Source organism: Heteronotia binoei, chromosome 4 (genome assembly GCF_032191835.1).
Source record: "Heteronotia binoei isolate CCM8104 ecotype False Entrance Well chromosome 4, APGP_CSIRO_Hbin_v1, whole genome shotgun sequence".
In the NCBI taxonomy this organism is placed as follows: domain Eukaryota; kingdom Metazoa; phylum Chordata; class Lepidosauria; order Squamata; family Gekkonidae; genus Heteronotia; species Heteronotia binoei.
Window position 1 is genome coordinate 185,629,795 of NC_083226.1, and position 18,893 is coordinate 185,648,687.

Below are 18,893 nucleotides of genomic sequence, written 5' to 3' on the forward strand. Positions count from 1 at the left end.
GGGGCGAAACGGCAGGTGGAAGGTGCCACTGGAAGCCGCAGTCCCGATCCTGCATGTAGGCGGTTCAGGATATTGGTCGACTGATGCTAACCCGGAGACGAAAGCATCTTTCGGCAGCACCCTGAACGACCAAGCAGCCTTATCTAGGGACAGCACTGCTTGCTCCACACGGAGAGGGGCCTAGAAAAGGTGGCCTAAACAAAGCTCGTCTCCCCCACCCCAGTTGGCTAGCCGCGGTCAACGGGCATCCTTACTTGCGGTCGAAAAATAACAACAAAGAAAAGGCATGCACCTGCCTCACAAAGTGTGCAAAGACTAAAGCTTGCGTGTTGGAACATCAGAACCATGCTTGACACAGTAGGCAGTGGTCGCCCTGAACGACGCTCTGCTCTAGTTGCCCACGAAAAACCACCGTCTTCCCAAGATTGCCCTGTATGGCGAACTCTCCACCAGCCATCGAAATAGAGGGGCACCAAAGAAGAGGTACAAGGACTCCTTGAAGAAATCCCTTAGCACCTGTCACATCAACCATCACCAGTGGTCTGACCTAGCCTCAGATCGCAAAGCATGGAGGCACACCATCCACCAGGCTGTCTCTTCCTTTGAGAACACACGCATAGCTGGTCTTGAGGACAAAAGGAGATTGAGGAAGAATCGCACTGCTACAGGACCAACCCTAAATCAGACTTTTCCCTGCAGCCGCTGTGGCCGGACCTGCCTGTCCCACATTGGTCTTGTCAGCCACCAGCGAGCCTGCAGCAAACGTGGACTATTGCACCCTTCTTAAATCTTCGTTCGCGAAGCCAAGCCGAGAGAGAGAAATAGCCACTGATGGACCTCTGCTCCATATTTTATCCAATCCCTATGCTTGTAGCCTATGTAGCTTGTAGCCTTGTAGCTTGTAGCAGTCTTCAAGAACACTTGTCAGGGATATTCTAGGCCGGGGGTGGCCATACTGTGTATTGGAAGCCACATGTGGCTCTTTCACACACATTGTGTGGCTCCCAAAGGCCCCACTACCCCATCGGCCGACTTAGAGAAGGCATTTGTCTCTAAATCGCTTAAGCCGTCTGGCAGCTTGGAGAATGCATTTAAAATTAAAGTCACTTTCTTTCCACCTCTCCCCATCCATGTTCCTTCCTTCCTGTTTTGCAGCTCTCAAACATCTGACATTCATATCTTGCGGCTTTCAAACATCTGGTGTCTATTCTAGATGCCTCTTAGGTTAAGCAGGTTTGGCCACCGCTGCTCTCGGCTGATCCTGCATTGAGCAGGGGGTTGGACTGGATGGCCTCGCTTCCAACTCTGTGATTCTGTGTTTCTTGGCCTTATTCTGCCTCTGATAGAACCATTGTAACGCACCTCATATGTGTATCACATAAAGAAGGCAGAACTGAAACAATAAAATCCATAAGAGTATTAACATTTCACAGATGCAAGCAAGATCTGGTCCACATGAGCCCCACAGGGCGTGTGTGGGCCCGTTGCCAAGGCACTGTGGAACGTGCATCCATCTCTCCACGGGAACAGTGGTGTACCTGTGGCCAGCGAGCCACTTCTGCTCAGAAATGCTGCATGGGGAGGGGGCGGGGCTTTGCCAGTTCCTTGCAGGCTAAACCCACCTGCCTGAGAGCCATTCATCCGGAGCTTTTGCTCTGCAATGGAACCGCACATGAAACTGCCTTCTACTGAAACAGACCCTTGGTTCATCCAAGTCAGTCTTGCCTGCTCGGACTGGCAGAGGGAACGAGAAGCAGTTTATTAAACAAGATGGCTCGCGTTTTTTTTCTGTCTGGAGCGGCAGAAAAGAGCCAGAGTTCAGGGCCACCTGAAAGGCTCACAAAATTTGTGGCCGGGAAGGAACTTTGGGGAGCCGCTGCAATTCTTCAGATGTGAACATATGAAGCTGCCTTATACTGAATCAGACCCTGGGTCCATCACATCAAAGTCAATATTGTCTACTCAGACTGGCAGCAGCTCTCCAGGGTTTCAAGCTGAGGTTTTTCACGCCTGTTTGCGTGGACACTTTTGAGTTGGAGATGCCGGGGATTGAACCTGGGACCTTCTGCTTCCCAAGCAGATGCTCTACCACTGAGCCACCGTCCCTCCCTAACACTTATGAAGCTGCCTTCTACTGAATCAGACCCCCCTGAGTCCATCAAAGTCAGTCTTGTCTACTCAGACTGGCAGTGGCTCTCCAGGGTCTCAAGCGGAGGTTTTTCATGCCTATTTGCCGGGACCCTTTTGAGTTGGAGATGCCGGGGATTGAACCTGGGACCTTTTGCTTACCGAGCAGGTGCTCTACCACTGAGCCACAGCCCTTTCATGGCTCTCCAGGGTCTCAAGCTGAGGTTTTTCATGCCTACTTGCCTGGACCCTTTTTAGTTGGAGGTGCCGGGGATTGAACCTGGGACCTTCTGCTTACTAAGCAGATGCTCTGCCACTGAGCCACAGTCCATTCATGGCTCTCCAGGGTCTCAAGTGGAAGTTTTTCATGCCTACTTGCCTGGATCCTTTTTAGTTGGGGATGCTGGGGATTGAACCTGGGACCTCCTGCTTACCAAGTAGATGCTCTACCACTGAGCCACAGCCCATTCATGGCTCTCCAGGGTCTCAAGCTGAGGTTTTTCATGCCTATTTGCCGGGACCCTTTTGAGTTGGGGATGCTGGGGATTGAACCTGGGACCTCCTGCTTACCAAGCAGATGCTCTACCACTGAGCCACAGCCCATTCATGGCTCTCCAGGGTCTCAAGCTGAGGTTTTTCATGCCTATTTGCTGGGACCCTTTTTAGTTGGAGGTGCTGGGGATTGAACCTGGGACCTTCTGCTTACCAAGCAGATGCTCTGCCACTGAGCCACAGTTACAGTTGTTAGGCGAACACTAGGCCAGTCCATCAAGGGGGGATCAGCTCCCTCCCAGCCTCTCTGGGCAGGGCTTTATATGCCTTCTGTCCAGGTTCTGCCCACCTGTGATAGGCTTCTGCTGTTCTGTCCACTTCCCCCTTCCCCCTCCAGCTGAATCATGAAGCTCAGAGGGCCTGTTAGGGAATGTATAAAAAGGCCTCCAGCTTAAGATAGGGGCAATGCTCAGTGGAGCCGCTTCGCCGCTTCAGAAGAGTTGCCAGCTGCCGGTTGGAGTTGCAGCTGCCTTCCAGACGGCAGAGCTCACGTCCCCAGGAGAACATGCCTGCTTTGGAGGGTGGGCTCTAGGGCACTGCGCACTGCTGACCTCCCTCCCCTCCCCTCCCCATCGATCAACCTGGAGTTGGCAACCTGAAGCCGGAGGCTGCAGCAGCTTGGCTCTTGGCCTTCCTTGGCACTGCCTCTCCCTGGCAAGATGCTGGTTGACTCGACAGCCCAGGATTTCCACTGACTGTCTTGGGGAGGGGGTGGGGATGCCAGGCAGGAAAAAAGGTCGTCCCCTGTGCAAGCACCAGTCGTTTCCGACTCTGGGGCGACGTCGCATCACGACGTTTTCACGGCAGACCTTTTGCAGGGTGGTTTGCCATGGCCTTCCCCAGTCTTCTCCACATTCCCCCCCACCCCACCCCAGCAAGCTGGGTACTCATTTGACTGAACTCGGAAAGATGGAAGGCTGAGTCAAGCTGGAGCCGGGATCGAACTCAGGACGTGAGCAGAGCTTAGGACTGCAGTACTGCAGCTTTACCACTCCGCGCCATGGGCTGCCTGGTACTTCTTCAGTTTTCCTTCCAGATGGCCAGTAAGAATACCGGGCCGTCTGAACAATATTAGACCCTGGGCCACCCGATTCATACTTGGCTCAGTGCTCCCCTAGTCCCAAAGGGCACCCCATTTGGTCTTGGAAGAGACAGCGCCATTGTGCCCAAATGTCAAGCCGCAGCTGTGGCAGCCACGCATTTGGGCTCTGTATGTCCAGTATTTCTTAGAAACTAGAAGATGAAGAAGAAGATATTGGATTTATAAATCGGCCCTCCACTCCGAAGAGTCTCAGAGTGGCTCACAATCTCCTTTACCTTCCTCCCCGACAACAGACACCCTGTGAGGTGGGTGGGGCTGGGGAGGGCTCTCACAGCAGCTGCCCTTTCAAGGACAACCTCTGCCAGAGCTATGGCTGACCCAACGCCATGCTAGCAGGTGCAAGTGGAGGAGTGGGGAATCAAACCCGGTTCTCCCAGATAAGAGTCCGCACACTTAACCACTACACCAAACTGGCCACCCATTTCAGGGGGGGCTTGACTGTAGCCAGACCTCCTCAAGGCCTAACCTACCATGCCATCTTAAAATCATAGAGTTGGAAGGCACCTCTAGGGTCATCTAGTCCAACCTCCTGCACAATGCAGGAAACTCACAAACACCTCCCCCTAAATTCACAGGATCTTCATTGCTGTCAGATGGCCATCCAGCCTCTGCTGAAAAACCTCCAAGGAAGGAGAGCCCACCACCTCCCGAGGAGGAAGCCTGTTTCACTGAGGAATCGCTCTAACGCTCAGGAAGTTCTTCCTAATGTTGAGCCGGAAACTCTTTTGATTTAATTTCAACCCCTTGGTTCTGGTCTTACCTTCCGGGGCCACAGAAAACAATTCCACACCATCCTCTAGATGACAGCCCTTCAAGTACTTGAAGATGGTGATCCTATCACCTCTCGGCCACCTGCTCTCCAGGCTAAACATCCCCAGCTCCTTCAACCCTTCCTCAGAGGACTTGGTCTCCAGACCCCCCAACATCTTTGTCGCCCTCTTCTGGACCTGTTCCAGCTTGTCTATATCCTTTTTAAAATGTGGTGCCCAAAACTGAACACAATACTCCAGGTGAGGTCTTACCAGAGCAGAGTAAAGCAATACCATCACATCACATGATCTCTCCAGGTCTCGCTGAGGTTTTCCACACCTATTTGCCTGGACCCTTTTTAGTTGGAGATGCCGGGGATTGAACCTGGGACCTTCTGCTTACCAAGCAGATGCTCTACCACTGTTGATACAGCCCAAAATTGCATTTGCCTTTTTAGCCACTGCATCACACTGTTGACTCATGTTCAGCATCTGATCCACGAAGACCCCTAGATCCTTTTCGCACAGACTACTGCTAAGACTCCCCCATCCTATAACCATGCATGGGATTTTTCCTACCTAACTGCAGAACTTTACATTTATCCCTGTTAAAATTCATTTTATTGGTTTTAGCCCAGTTTCCCAGCCTGTCAAGGTCATCCTATATCCTGTTTCTGTCTTCTTCTGTGTTTGCAACCCCTCCCAATTTAGTATCATCGGCAAATTGAATAAGCATTCCCTCTATTCCTTCATCCAAATCACTGATAAAGATGTTGAACAAAACAGCTCCCAGGAGAGATCCTTGAGGCCCTCCACTTGTCACTCCTCTGCAAGAGGATGAGGAACCATTCACAAGCACTCTTTGGGTGCGATCCGTCAACCAGTTACAGATCCACCTAACGGTAACAGGATCGAAACCACAGACAGGGCATGCCCACAAACATCTGTCAACCAGTCACAGAGCCACCTAATGGTAACAGGATCCAAACCACATTTTACCAACTTGCCAACAAGGATAGTATGTGGAACCTTATCAGAAGTCTTACTGAAATCAAGATAAATGATGTCTACAGCAGGGGTGACCAACGGTAGCTCTCCAGATGTTTTTGCCTACAACTCCCATCAGCCCCAGCCAGCATGGCCATGCTGGCTGAGGCTGATGGGAGTTGTAGGCAAAAAACATCTGGGAGAGCTACCGTTGGCCACCCCTGGTCTACAGCATTGCCCTGATCCAGGAAGAGAGTCTTGGAGAGTTTTGAGCTCCCCTGGAGCTTTGGGGCAAGAGCTGCCGCTGCCACAAAGGTGAGACTGGGCTCTTCCAACCTCCTTGCCTTGAGAAGTGGGCCCCCGCCTTTGATAAGCAGCAAGACTTGACTCCGTTGCTTGGAAAGAACTCGGAACAAACAAGCAATGGGGCCCAGCCTGTACAAGAGCTGTCCCCATCGCAGCGGGGCAGCAGGAAGAACCAAGGACTGGGGCCGCCCTCAGCTCCGTGCCACGAGGCGAGCCGTAGGCGTAGTAATTAGCCGTTCTGCTGCAGTAATTGCTGCGGTGCGGTTGCCATCTCCCGGATGTCCATTCATTCCTTCGTTCCCTCCAAAGCCGAAGTGCTCCTTCCTTCCTCGAGGGCTTCACGCAGCCACAATCCCGAGAAGGGAGCTGCCGTTGGGGGTCCCACAAAAGACGTCCTTTGTTTGCTGAGCAAAGAAAGGACTCCATGTTCCTTCCTGGCCGTGATTGGTCATTATGTTTCTCAATGCATTGATCCTGCACCATACGTGGCCACAGTCCCCTTCCGAATAGCACAAGAAGAATGAGCCATCCTCTGCCTTCACCAGGGATACCGTCTGGAAGTGGCAGCGGAGGAGAACAAGTAGAGAAGGCTGAGGCTGCACAGCTGGTTTTGATTTTGCATTCTCTGCTGCAGGTTTTGTGGCTGAGGGGGGAGGTGGTGTCTAGCAATGCTGTTTCCCAGCTGTGTCTAGTTAGGAAGTGAACTTATTTTCTTTTTTATTTCTCAGGTTTACATCTGCAGGTGCTTGATGTGGCTATACAGATCCATGCTTTCTTGAGCCTGAGTTACTGCAGCTGTCTGTGTGGCTGCCCTTGAAGATGAAGTCTGAACTATAGCTGATGCACAGTCTGGCAAGCCCTTTGTTACCCAGGGCTACCTGGGTGGATTGTCTCATTTCAGGCTTCCCTTTAGTGTCCGCCAGCTGCATTAGACACTCTGGAACAGGGGTGGCCAAACTTGGTTCATTTAAGAGCCGTATAGAATAAACGTCAGGTGTTTGAGAGCCGCAAGACATGGACGCCGTATGTTTGAGATTCGCAAGGTAGGAACGAAGGAAGGAAAGAAAAAACTAGATGGAGAGAGAGGTGGAAAGAAAGCAACTTTAACTTTAAATGCATTTTCCAAGCCAGCCAATGGGGTGGTGGGGGTTTCAAGAGCCACACAATGTGTATGAAAGAGCCACATGTGGCTGCCGAGCCACAATTTGGCCACCCCTGCTGTGGAATAAAGGAAGAGGAGAAGAAGAAGACTGCAGATTTATACTCCGCCCTTCTCTCTGAATCAGAGACTCAAAGCGGCTCACAGTCTCCTATATCTTCTCCCCCCACAACAGACACCCTGTGAAGTGGGTGGGGCTGAGAGGGCTCTCCCAGAAGCTGCCCTTTCAAGGACAGAGACTCAGAGCGGCTCACAATCTCCTATATCTTCTCCCCCCACAGCAGACACCCTGTGAGGTGGGTGGGGCTGAGAGGGCTCTCACAGCAGCTGCCCTTTCAAGGACAGAGACTCGGAGCGGCTCACAATCTCCTATATCTTCTCCCCCCACAGCAGACACCCTGTGAGGTGGGTGGGGCTGAGAGGGCTCTCCCAGAAGCTGCCCTTTCAAGGACAGAGACTCAGAGCGGCTCACAATCTCCTATATCTTCTCCCCCCACAGCAGACACCCTGTGAGGTGGGTGGGGCTGAGAGGGCTCTCACAGCAGCTGCCCTTTCAAGGACAGAGACTCGGAGCGGCTCACAATCTCCTATATCTTCTCCCCCCACAGCAGACACCCTGTGAGGTGGGTGGGGCTGAGAGGGCTCTCCCAGAAGCTGCCCTTTCAAGGACAGAGACTCAGAGCAGCTCACAATCTCCTATATCTTCTTCCCCCACAGCAGACACCCTGTGAGGTGGGTGGGGCTGAGAGGGCTCTCACAGCAGCTGCCCTTTCAAGGACAGAGACTCAGAGCGGCTCACAATCTCCTATATCTTCTCCCCGTGAGGTGGGTGGGGCTGAGAGGGCTACCTGTGAATTTAGGGGGAGGTATTTGTGAGTTTCCTGCATTGTGCAGGGGGTTGGATGACATGACCTTGAAATGCCCTTTCAAGGACAACTCCTGCGAGAGCTATGGCTGACCCAAGGTCCTCCCAATCAGAGTCTGCACACTTTACTACTACACCAAATAGGGTGTCAGAGGGTTGGACTGGATGGTCTGTAGGGCTCCTTCCAACTCTAGGATTCTATGATTCTGTTCTTATCACGAGCTCGTCAGAGCTCTGCTGGGACTGGGAGTCGGCAGATTGAAAAATGGGAGCCTGGAACATAGAGAATGGTTTGGGGCTGCTGGGCGAAGCACGTCCCTTCCCAGAAATGTCACTCTCCAACCCGCTTCTGTCGCCTGCCCCAGAGGCTTCCCAGGTTATTAACCTAACCAGGTGACGACTCTCTAGATCACTGTTGTGTCTTGCATTTCAGTCCTGAAATTACAACACAGCGGACGCTGCGGAGGTGACCATTGGAAGTCCACTGGTCCCCGGATGTAGCTCCGCAAATACGCTCCACCAATCAAGATCTGTAACGGGAAGTTTAACTGGCCAGGATTGGACCTGGCCAGACTGTGGGTTGTTCCGGGGTATGTATATAATCGGGAACCGGCCCGCATTGCCTCGCCTGGTGATGTACTCGCTAATAAAGCATGTTGCCTTCAACACGTCTCGTCACTCAGTACATTACAATCACCCTCGCAGAAAGAATCTGCTTGCCTCATCTGAAAACCTGGTTTAACAACAATCGCCCTTGGCCCAGGAGGAACGTCTGCTGCACTCTGTTTCTCTCTCGCCCCGTGGGAACAAACCGAGAACAGCAGTTCTGTTCAGTGACTGAGCAAAATCCAACACCAAGAATAGGAGGTGGCTGAGAGGTGATAGGATCACCATCTTCAAGTCCTTGAAGGGCTGTCATAGAGAGGAGGGTGTGGAATTGTTTTCTGTGGGCCCAAAAAGTCAGACCAGAACCAACGGGTTAAAATTAAATCAAAAGAGTTTCTGGCTCAACATGAGGAAGAACTTCCTGACCGTTAGAGCAATTCCTCAGTGGAACAGGCTTCCTCATATGAACATATGAAGCTGCCTTATACTGAATCAGACCCTTGGTCCATCAAAGTCAGTATTGTCTTCTCAGACTGGCAGCGGCTCTCCAGGGTCTCAAGCTGAGGTTTTTCACACCTATTTGCCTGGACCCTTTTTTGGAGATGCCAGGGATTGAACCTGGGACCTTCTGCTTCCCAAGCAGATGCTCTGCCACTGAGCCACCATCCCTCCCACCTCGGGAGGTGGTGGGCTCTCCTTCCTTGGAGGTTTTTCAACAGAAGCTAGATGGCCATCTGAGAGCAATGAAGATCCTGTAAATTTAGGGGGAGGTATTTGTGACCCTGCTTATTTAATTTATATGTAGAGTACATCATGTGGAATGCTGGCCTGGATGAAGCATAAACCGGAATAAAGATTGCCAGGGAAAACAACAACCTCAGATATGCAGATGACACCACTCTAATGGCAGAAAGCGAGGAGGACCTAAAGAAGAAGAAGAAGATATTGGATTTGTATCCTGCCCTCCACTCCGAAGAGCGGCTCACAATCTCCTTTCCCTTCCTCCCCCACAGCATCACCCTGTGAGGTGGGTGGGGTGGAGAGGGCTCTCACAGCAGCTGCCCTTTCAAGGACAACCTCTGCCAGAGCTATGGCTGACCCAAGACCATGCTAGCAGGTGCAAGTGGAGGAGTGGAGAATCAAACCCGGTTCTCCCAGATAAGAGTCCGCGCACTTAACCACTACACCAAACTGGCTCTTGTTAAGGGTGAAAGAGGAGAGCGCAAAAGTAGGCTTGAAACTCAACATCAAAAAAACAAAGATCATGGCATCCGGCCCCATCACACCTTGGCAAATAGAAGGGGAAGACATGGAAGTAGTGACAGACTTCACATTTCTGGGATCCAAGATCACTGCAGATGGTGACTGTAGCTATGAAATTAAAAGATGTTTGCTTCTTGGGAGGACAGCTATGGCAAAGCTGGGCAGTAAAATAAAAAGTAGAGACATCACCCTGCCAACAAAAGTCCCTATAGTCAAAGCGATGGTATTCCCAGTAGTAATGTATGGCTGTGAGAGCTGGACCATAAGGAAGGCCAAGCGCAGAAGAATACATGCTTTTGAGATGTGGTGCTGGAGAAGAATCTTGAGAGTTCGTTGGACTGCAAGAAGATCCAATCAGTCAGTCCTAAGGGAAATCAACCCAGACTGTTCCCTGGAAGGTCAGATGCTGAAGCTGAAGCTCCAAAACTTTGGCCACCCAATGAGAAGGGAGCACTCCCTGGAGAAGATCCTGATGCTGGGAAAGACAGAAGGCAAAAGAAGAAGGGGACGGCAAAAGGTGAGATGGCTGGACATGTAACAAACACAAATTTGAGCAGACTTCGGAGGATGGTGGAAGACAGGAGGGCCTGGTGTGACTTGGTCCAGGGGGTCTCAAAGAGTTGAACTCGACTGTGCGACTGAACAACAACAAAAATTTGTGAGTTTCCTGCATTGTGGAGAGGGTTGGACTACATGACCCTGGAAGTCCCTTCCAACTCTAGGATTCTATGATGACTTGGGGAAGACACAATTAGTGATCCCAGAATTGGATTAGCACCCAGGCCCAAGACAAAGGAAGGGTCGCACACAAGGCTCTCCAGGGACTCTCTGCTGCTATCAGGAGCGCTGGCCCAGAGCAAGAATGAGCTCAACAAACAGCCCGTCAGCCAGCAGGGACAGAAGATTCTTTGAACAGCTGGACCAGGAGGACACAGTTTCTGAGCCTGCAGACACCTCTGGAATTCTGACGCAGCAGGGTGGATGCCACTACAAAAGGGCTGCCTCAGTTTACCTTCAGTCAAACTAACGTGGTGATGGCAGCTGTTGCCAGTGCAGATTTTTAATAAAAGGTGCACAGCCAATCAAATCTTCAATGGCCAATCAGAATCCTTGCAAGGACAAGGACGCCTAGCTACACCCACCTTCTAAAAAACTTTGGTGGGCTCCAGGGAAAGTGTTGGTGGGCAGCATGCCTTCTACTGAACCAGACACCTCCCCCCCAGTCCATCAAAATCAGCCTTGTCTGCACAGATTGGCAGCAGCTCTTCAAGGTCCCAAGCAGAGAAAAGGCCCGTGCATTCTCCTTTTAACTGAACATAAGAGAACATAAAATCATAAGAAAAGCCCTGTTGGAGCAGGCCACTGGCCCTTCCAGTCCAACACTTTGTGTCACATAAGAACATAAGAGAAGCCCTGTTGGATCAGGCCAGTGGCCCCTCCAGTCCAACACTCTGTGTCACATAAGAACATAAGAGAAGCCCTGTTGGATCAGGCCAGTGGCCCCTCCAGTCCAACACACTGAGTCACATAATAACATAAGAGAAGCCCTGTTGGATCAGGCCAGTGGCCCATCCAGTCCAACACTCTGTGTCACATAAGAACATAAGAGAAGCCATGTTGGATCAGGCCAGTGGCCCATCCAGTCCAACACTCTGTGTCACATAAGAACATAAGAGAAGCCCTGTTGGATCAGGCCAATGGCCCATCCAGTCCAACACTCTGTGTCACATAAGAACATAAGAGAAGCCCTGTTGGATCAGGCCAATGGCCCCTCCAGTCCAACACACTGAGTCACATAAGAATATAAGAGAAGCCCTGTTGGATCAGGCCAATGGCCCCTCCAGTCCAACACTCTGTGTCACAGAAGAACATAAGAGAAGCCCTGTTGGATCAGGCCAGTGGCCCATCCAGTCCAACACTCTGTGTCACATAAGAACATAAGAGAAGCCCTGTTGGATCAGGCCAATGGCCCCTCCAGTCCAACACACTGAGTCACATAAGAACATAAGAGAAGCGGGCTTAAAGATGAATAAGCAAAAATCAAAAATAATCACTAAAAATATGACATCGCCAGATATTGCTGTTCTAGAGAGGAAAACGGAATTTAAAGTGGAGAAAAAAGTTAAATATTTGGGTATAACTATGATGAATAAGTGTAGCAACATCTATGACAATAACTTTATATCCTTATTGAGAGAGATTGAGTTAGATATGAAAAAGTGGAGTAATCTGAAGCTATCCTTCATGGGAAGAATTGCGTTGGTCAAAATGAATATTCTACCAAAAGTGATGTTTTTATTCCAAATGATCTGTTTTGCGGTTAGGAGATCTCTATTTTCGAAGATTGAGCGAATAATCCGTTTATTTGTTTGGCAAGGAAAGAAGCCTAGGATCAAATGGAAGATTTTAACAGCTAAACGACAAAATGGTGGACTTGGTCTCCCTGATTGGGAAACTTACCATACTGCGTGTGCAGTGCTTTGGATGAAAGATTGGATTATGTCAACAAACGAATTTTAGCTTTAGAAGGTTTTGATTTACAGGCAGGGTGGCATGCCAACTTATGGTACATAGGTAAAACCCAAAAATATTTTACAAACCACCTGGTTCGCAGGGCATTGTATGAGGCCTGGATAAAGATAAAAAGGAAATTTTATCAGAAAACACCAAGGTGGATATCACCAGAAGAGGCCTCAATACAACCGCAAGTATGGAATTTTAACAGTCCTATTAGATATAAGGATTTGTTGGATGATAAGGATAACTTGAAAGGGAAGGAAGTTTTGGAAGCTGCTGGATTAAAGAGATATTGGTGGGAGATGAATCAGATCAGGTCAAAATACAACAAGGATAAAGTAAGAGGGTTTACTAAAGATAGCTTTGATCTCGATAAAATACTTTATATGGATAAAGATAAGGTAATTAAAAAGGTATATAATTATATGACCCAAGTTAAGTCAGGTATATAATTATATGACCCAAGTTGACCCATTTCAGTCCGGCTTTCGCCCGGGACATGGGACGGAGACGGTGCTGGTCGCCCTAGTGGATGACCTTCAACGGCATCTGGATCGGGGCGGCTCGGCAGTGCTGATGTTGTTAGACCTGTCGGCTGCGATCGACACGGTCGACCATCGGCTACTGAAGGGTCGCCTCGCCGACGCGGGGATTCAGGGGTTGGCCTTACAGTGGCTTTCCTCTTTCCTTGACAAAGGGTCGGGGACAAAGGGTCGCAGTTGGGGGGGAGCTGTCCCGGAGGTGCACACTTGATTGTGGTGTACCACAAGGGGCGGTTCTCTCCCCGATGTTATTTAACATCTACATGCGGCCTCTTGCCCAGATTGCCCGAAGGTACGGGCTAGGGTGTCATCAGTATGCTGATGACACCCAGCTCTATCTACTGATGGATGGCCAGCCGACCTACGCCCCGGAAAATCTAGATCGGGCATTGCATGCCGTGGCTGAGTGGCTCAGACTGAGCGGGCTGAAGCTTAACCCTGCGAAGACAGAGGTCCTTTGCTTGGGTCGCCGCGGCCCGGGAGGGGGAATCCCCCTACCAGCCTTTGACGGTGCGCCACTGATAGCGGCGGACAAGGTCAGGAGCTTGGGGGTGTTATTGGAGCCTTCCTTAAAGATGGAGGCTCAGATAGCAGCCGCTGCCAAGTCCGCGTTTTTTCACCTTAGGCGGGCAAGGCAGTTGGCCCCCTTCCTGGAGCGCGATGACCTAGCAACAGTGATCCATGCTACAGTCACCTCGAGGTTGGACTACTGTAATGCCCTCTACATGGGGCTGCCCCTGTCCCGAACTCGGAAATTGCAGCTGGTGCAGAATGCCGCGGCCCGGCTGTTATTGGGCCTCCCAAAGTGGGAGCACATTCAGCCGGGTCTTCGGACTCTGCACTGGCTTCCAGTGATATACCGAGTCCGGTACAAGGTGCTGGTTATCACCTTTAAAGCCCTATATGGCTTGGGACCTGTCTACCTGAAGGACCGTCTCTCCCCGCATGTTCCCCAGAGAGTACTGAGGTCGGGATCACAAAACTTCCTTACTGTCCCTGGGCCGAAAGAAGCCCACCTGAAAGCCAGAAGAGAAAGGGCCTTCTCTGTTATGGCCCCTACATGGTGGAATCAGCTACCGGAGGAGGTGAGGGCCCTGCGGGACCTTGTTCAGTTCCGCAGGGCCTGTAAAACAACCCTCTTCCAGTTAGCCTACACCTAGCTTGAGAACTTTAATGCAACCTGCCAGATCTCTGTATATATTGGAATATTTATTAATTTTTATGGTTTTATCTGTTTTATCGGTTTTAAAGTTATTCCCTTACATGTTTAAATATTGTTTAATTTATGTTGGATCTAATGCTGGAAGCCGCCCTGAGCCACTTGTGGGAAGGGCGGGATATAAATTCTAAATATATAAATTCTAAATAAATAAAATAAATAAGAAGATGAAACTGTCAAAGAAACTATGATCAGATGGGCTAAAAATCTAGAAAATAATATTAATTTAGACCAGTGGTCTCTCTTTTGGAAATTAAACTACAAGATTCTTAAACCAGTTAATTATAGAGAGAACTTTTTTAAATTATTTCATCGATGGCATATCACCCCGATACAGCTATCTAAATTTAACACAAAAATATCACCTTTGTGCTGGAAGTGTGGAGAAAAGATAGGCACTTATTCTCATATTTGGTGGTTGTGTAAAGTTGCAAAAAAGTTCTGGGTCAAAATTCATGGATTGTTAAAGGAAATTTTAAATATAAGTATACAGATGAAACCGGAGATGATGCTTTTATCCCTGGTTAGAAAAGAGGTTCCACAGGAAGACGAGTATTTAACAGTCTATATCTTAACGGCGGCTAGAATTATGTTTGCTAGTTATTGGAGACAGGAAACTTGTCCATCGCAGGAGATTATTGATAAAATCTTCCATGCCGCTGAAATGGATGTTTTAACTAACCGGTTGAAAGGGGTGCCAAAATTTGATATCTCTAAAAATTGGGAAAAATTCTATAAATGGATGAAGAAACACTAACTGGTGGGATGTGAAAGCGACTAGGGTGGTTATGACTCTGTCCAGAAGTTTACAACATGTCTTTTTTCTCTTTTTCTGTTTTTTTGTTTGTTTTTTTTGTTTTTTTGTGGCTTTCTATCCCAATTATGAAAATCTATTATTTGCTGTCTTGTCAGACCACATCCACGCTCCTACTGTATACATGGTCTGTAGTTTGTTTTCTTCTTTTTGGTCGATTTAATGATGTAAGTTGTTAAAGGTAAAAGAAATAAAAGAATGACTATTAAAAAAAAAAAGAACATAAGAGAAGCCCTGTTGGATTAGGCCAATGGCCTCTCCAGTCCAACACACCGTGTCACATAAGAACATGAGAAGCCCTGTTGGATCAGGCCAATGGCCCATCCAGTCCAACACACCGTGTCACATAAGAACAGAAGAGAAGCCCTGTTGGATCAGGCCAATGGCCCCTCCAGTCCAAAACACTGTGTCACATAAGAACATCAGAGAAGCCCTGTTGGATCAGGCCAGTGGCCCATCCAGTCCAACACTCTGTGTCACATAAGAACATAAGAGAAGCCCTGTTGGATCAGGCCAATGGCCCCTCCAGTCCAACACTCTGTATCACATAAGAACATAAGAGAAGCCCTGTTGGATCAGGCCAATGGCCCGTCCAGTCCAACACTCTGTGTCACATAAGAACATAAGAGAAGCCCTGTTGGATCAGTCCAATGGCCCGTCCAGTCCAACATTGTTTGTCACATCAGAACATAAGAGAAGCCCTGTTGGATCAGGCCAATGGCCCATCCAGTCCAACACTCAATGTCACATAAGAACATAAGAGAAGCCCTATGGAATCAGTCCAGTGGCCCATCCAGTCCAACATTCTGTGTCACGCAGTGGCCAAAAAACTCAGGTGCCATCAGGAGGTCCACCAGTGGGGCCAGGACACTAGAAGCCCTCTCACTGTTGCCCCTTCCAGGCACCAAGAATCCAGAGCATTCCTGCCCTAGACATAAGAACGCAAGAGAAGCCATGTTGGATCAGGTTAGTTGCCCCTCCATTCCAACACTCTGGGCGTTTTCGCACTCACCTTCAGCCGGCACGACCCCCCTCTTCACCGCGCAGGATCTGTGCGGATTTCGCACTAAATGCTGCGGAGCAGCCAGAAGAGCCGGAAACTCCCGTCGCAAAAGCCGCGCAAACGGAAATTGCTTTTTGGCGGTTTACGTTTGAGTGGCTTTTGCGCTGGGAGCTTCCGGCTCTTCCGGCTGCTGCGCGGCATTTAGTGCAAAATCCGCGCAGATCCTGCGCAGTGAAGAGGGGGGTCGCGCCAGCTGAAGGTGAGTGCGAAAATGCCCTCTGTGTCACACAGTGGCCAAAAAACCCAGGTGTCATCAGGAGGTCCACGAGTGGGGACAGGACACTTGAAGCCCTCCCACTGTGCCCCCCCCAAGCACCAGGAATACAGAGCATCACTGTCCCATACATAAGAGAAGCCATGTTGGATCAGGCCAGTGGCCCATCCAGTCCAACATTCTGTGTCACACAGTGGCCAAAAAACCCAGGTGCCATCAGGAGGTCCACCAGTTGGGCCAGGACACTAGAAGCCCTCTCACTGTTGCCCCTTCCAGGCACCAAGAATCCAGAGCATTCCTGCCCCAGACATAAGAACGCAAGAGAAGCCATGTTGGATCAGGCCAGTGGCCCATCCAGTCCAACATTCTGTGTCACACAGTGGCCAAAAAACCCAGGTGCCATCAGGAGGTCCATCAGTGGGGCCAGGACACTAGAAGTCCTCCCACTGTTGCCGCCCCAGCAGCAAGAAAACAGAGCATGACTGCCCTGGACAGAGAGTTCCAACAATATGCTGTGGCTTACAGCCAATGATGGACCTCTGCTCCATATGCTCATCCAATTCCCTCATGAAACGCGCTATGCTTGCAGCCCCTGCCACCTCCTGTGGCAGATGTTGCTGGGGATTGAACCTGGGACCTTCTGCATGCTGAGAAGGTGCTCTGCCCTCCAGTGCATCCTAGGAGTCTCGTTCCAAAAGGAGAAAGTGTGGGTGAACAGTTCCGACTTGCCCCAAATATAGAAGGTGTAGAACTTGAACCCAGGCCTTCCTGCTCAGCCCCATTGTCCGGCCTGGTCCTGAGCATGGGGTGAAGAAGCTCTCGCCCCTCCAGGTCCCAATGGAGGGTTGCCGCGGATGGAGGGCATTGGGCGCCCCACCCTTTTGTTTCCCGGCTGCTTCCGCTATTGCCAAGCGGAGGCAGCATTAATGAGCTGTATCCTCAGCCTACCCTGCGTTTGTTCATTCCTTCGCCTGCCAGCTGGGCTCCTGGCTCCTCCTTCCTGCTCATGTTCTGTTCTGTAAAAGCTGTTCACAGACCTGGCAGGCAGACTTCTCAGGAAAGCAGCAGGGCCCCTCCCATTGTCCCCTCTGCCTGGCTCTGATGCCGCGGCCATATCTCTCTGGCTGGACGCAGAGAGCACAGAGCGGGTACCAGGAACACTGCTGCCCTCCCAGGCCAGCTGGGGCTTGCCGTTGTCTGCAGCCTTATTCAGAGAAACGTTTGCTTCCTTTCCTCAGGCGGCTTCTGGAGCCCTCCTTTCTCTTTTCTGCAGCAAGGAACAGGATGCTGTGTGCCTCGACATGGCCAGCTGGTTGTGCTATGATTAATGCCCAGGCCTGGGCCGCCTTCTCCCTGGAAGGCCTGCTGGTTAATGTGAGTATTCAGCTCTTCCCTGTGGGGACACTCCGAACACATTGGGCCAGCCGGCCAAGTTGAGAGCTCTTGTGTCAAGAATGCCGCTTTTGCCAGGAGTTCTTCCCTTTGGCTCCACACTCTTGGAGGCTCAATACTATTATTATTATTATTAATACTGTGTTGCTGTATTTGTTTGCCAACTGTGTTTGGTCTGTAGCAAAGTACAAGTTATATGTTGTCGAAAGATTTCATGGCCAAAGTTTACTAGTTGCTGGAGATTTTCCGGGCTATATGCTTGTGGTCTCACAATAAGAACAGAAGAGAAGCCATGTTGGATCAGGCCAATGGCCCCTCCAGTCCAACACTCTGTGTCACATAAGAACATAAGAGAAGCCCTGTTGGATCAGGCCAGTGGCCCCTCCAGTCCAACACTCTGTGTCACATAAGAACATCAGAGAAGCCATGTTGGATCAGGCCAATGGCCCCTCCAGTCCAACACTCTGTGTCACATAAGAACATAAGAGAAGCCATGTTGGATCAGGCCAATGGCCCATCCAGTCCAACACTCTGTGTCACATAAGAACATAAGAGAAGCCCTGTTGGATCAGGCCAATGGCCCCTCCAGTCCAACACTCTGTGTCACATAATAACATCAGAGAAGCCCTGTTGGATCAGGCCAATGGCCCCTCCAGTCCAACACTCTGTGTCACATAAGAGAAGCCATGTTGGATCAGGCCAATGGCCCCTCCAGTCCAACACTCTGTGTCACATAAGAACATCAGAGAAGCCCTGTTGGATCAGGCCAGTGGCCCATCCAGTCCAACACTCTGTGTCACATAAGAGAAGCCATGTTGGATCAGGCCAATGGCCCATCCAGTCCAACACTCTGTGTCACATAAGAACATAAGAGAAACCATGTTGGATCAGGCCAATGGCCCATCCAATCCAACACTCTGTGTCACATAAGAACATAAGAGAAGCCATGTTGGATCAGGCCAGTGGCCCCTCCAGTCCAACACTCTGAGTCACATAAGAACATAAGAGAAGCCCTGTTGGATCAGGCCAGTGGCCCATCCAGTCCAACACTCTGTGTCACATAAGAACATCAGAGAAGCCCTGTTGGATCAGGCCAGTGGCCCATCCAGTCCAACACTCTGTGTCACATAAGAACATAAGAGAAGCCCTGTTGGATCAGGCCAGTGGCCCCTCCAGTCCAACACTCTGTGTCACATAAGAACACAAGAGAAGCCCTGTTGGATCAGGCCAGTGGCCCATCCAGTCCAAAACTCTGTGTCACATAAGAGAAGCCCTGTTGGATCAGGCCAATGGCCCATCCAGTCCAACACTCTGTGTCTCATAAGAACATAAGAGGAGCCCTGTTGGATCAGTCCAACACTCTGAGTCACATAAGAACATAAGAGGAGCCCTGTTGGATCAGGCCAGTGGCCCCTC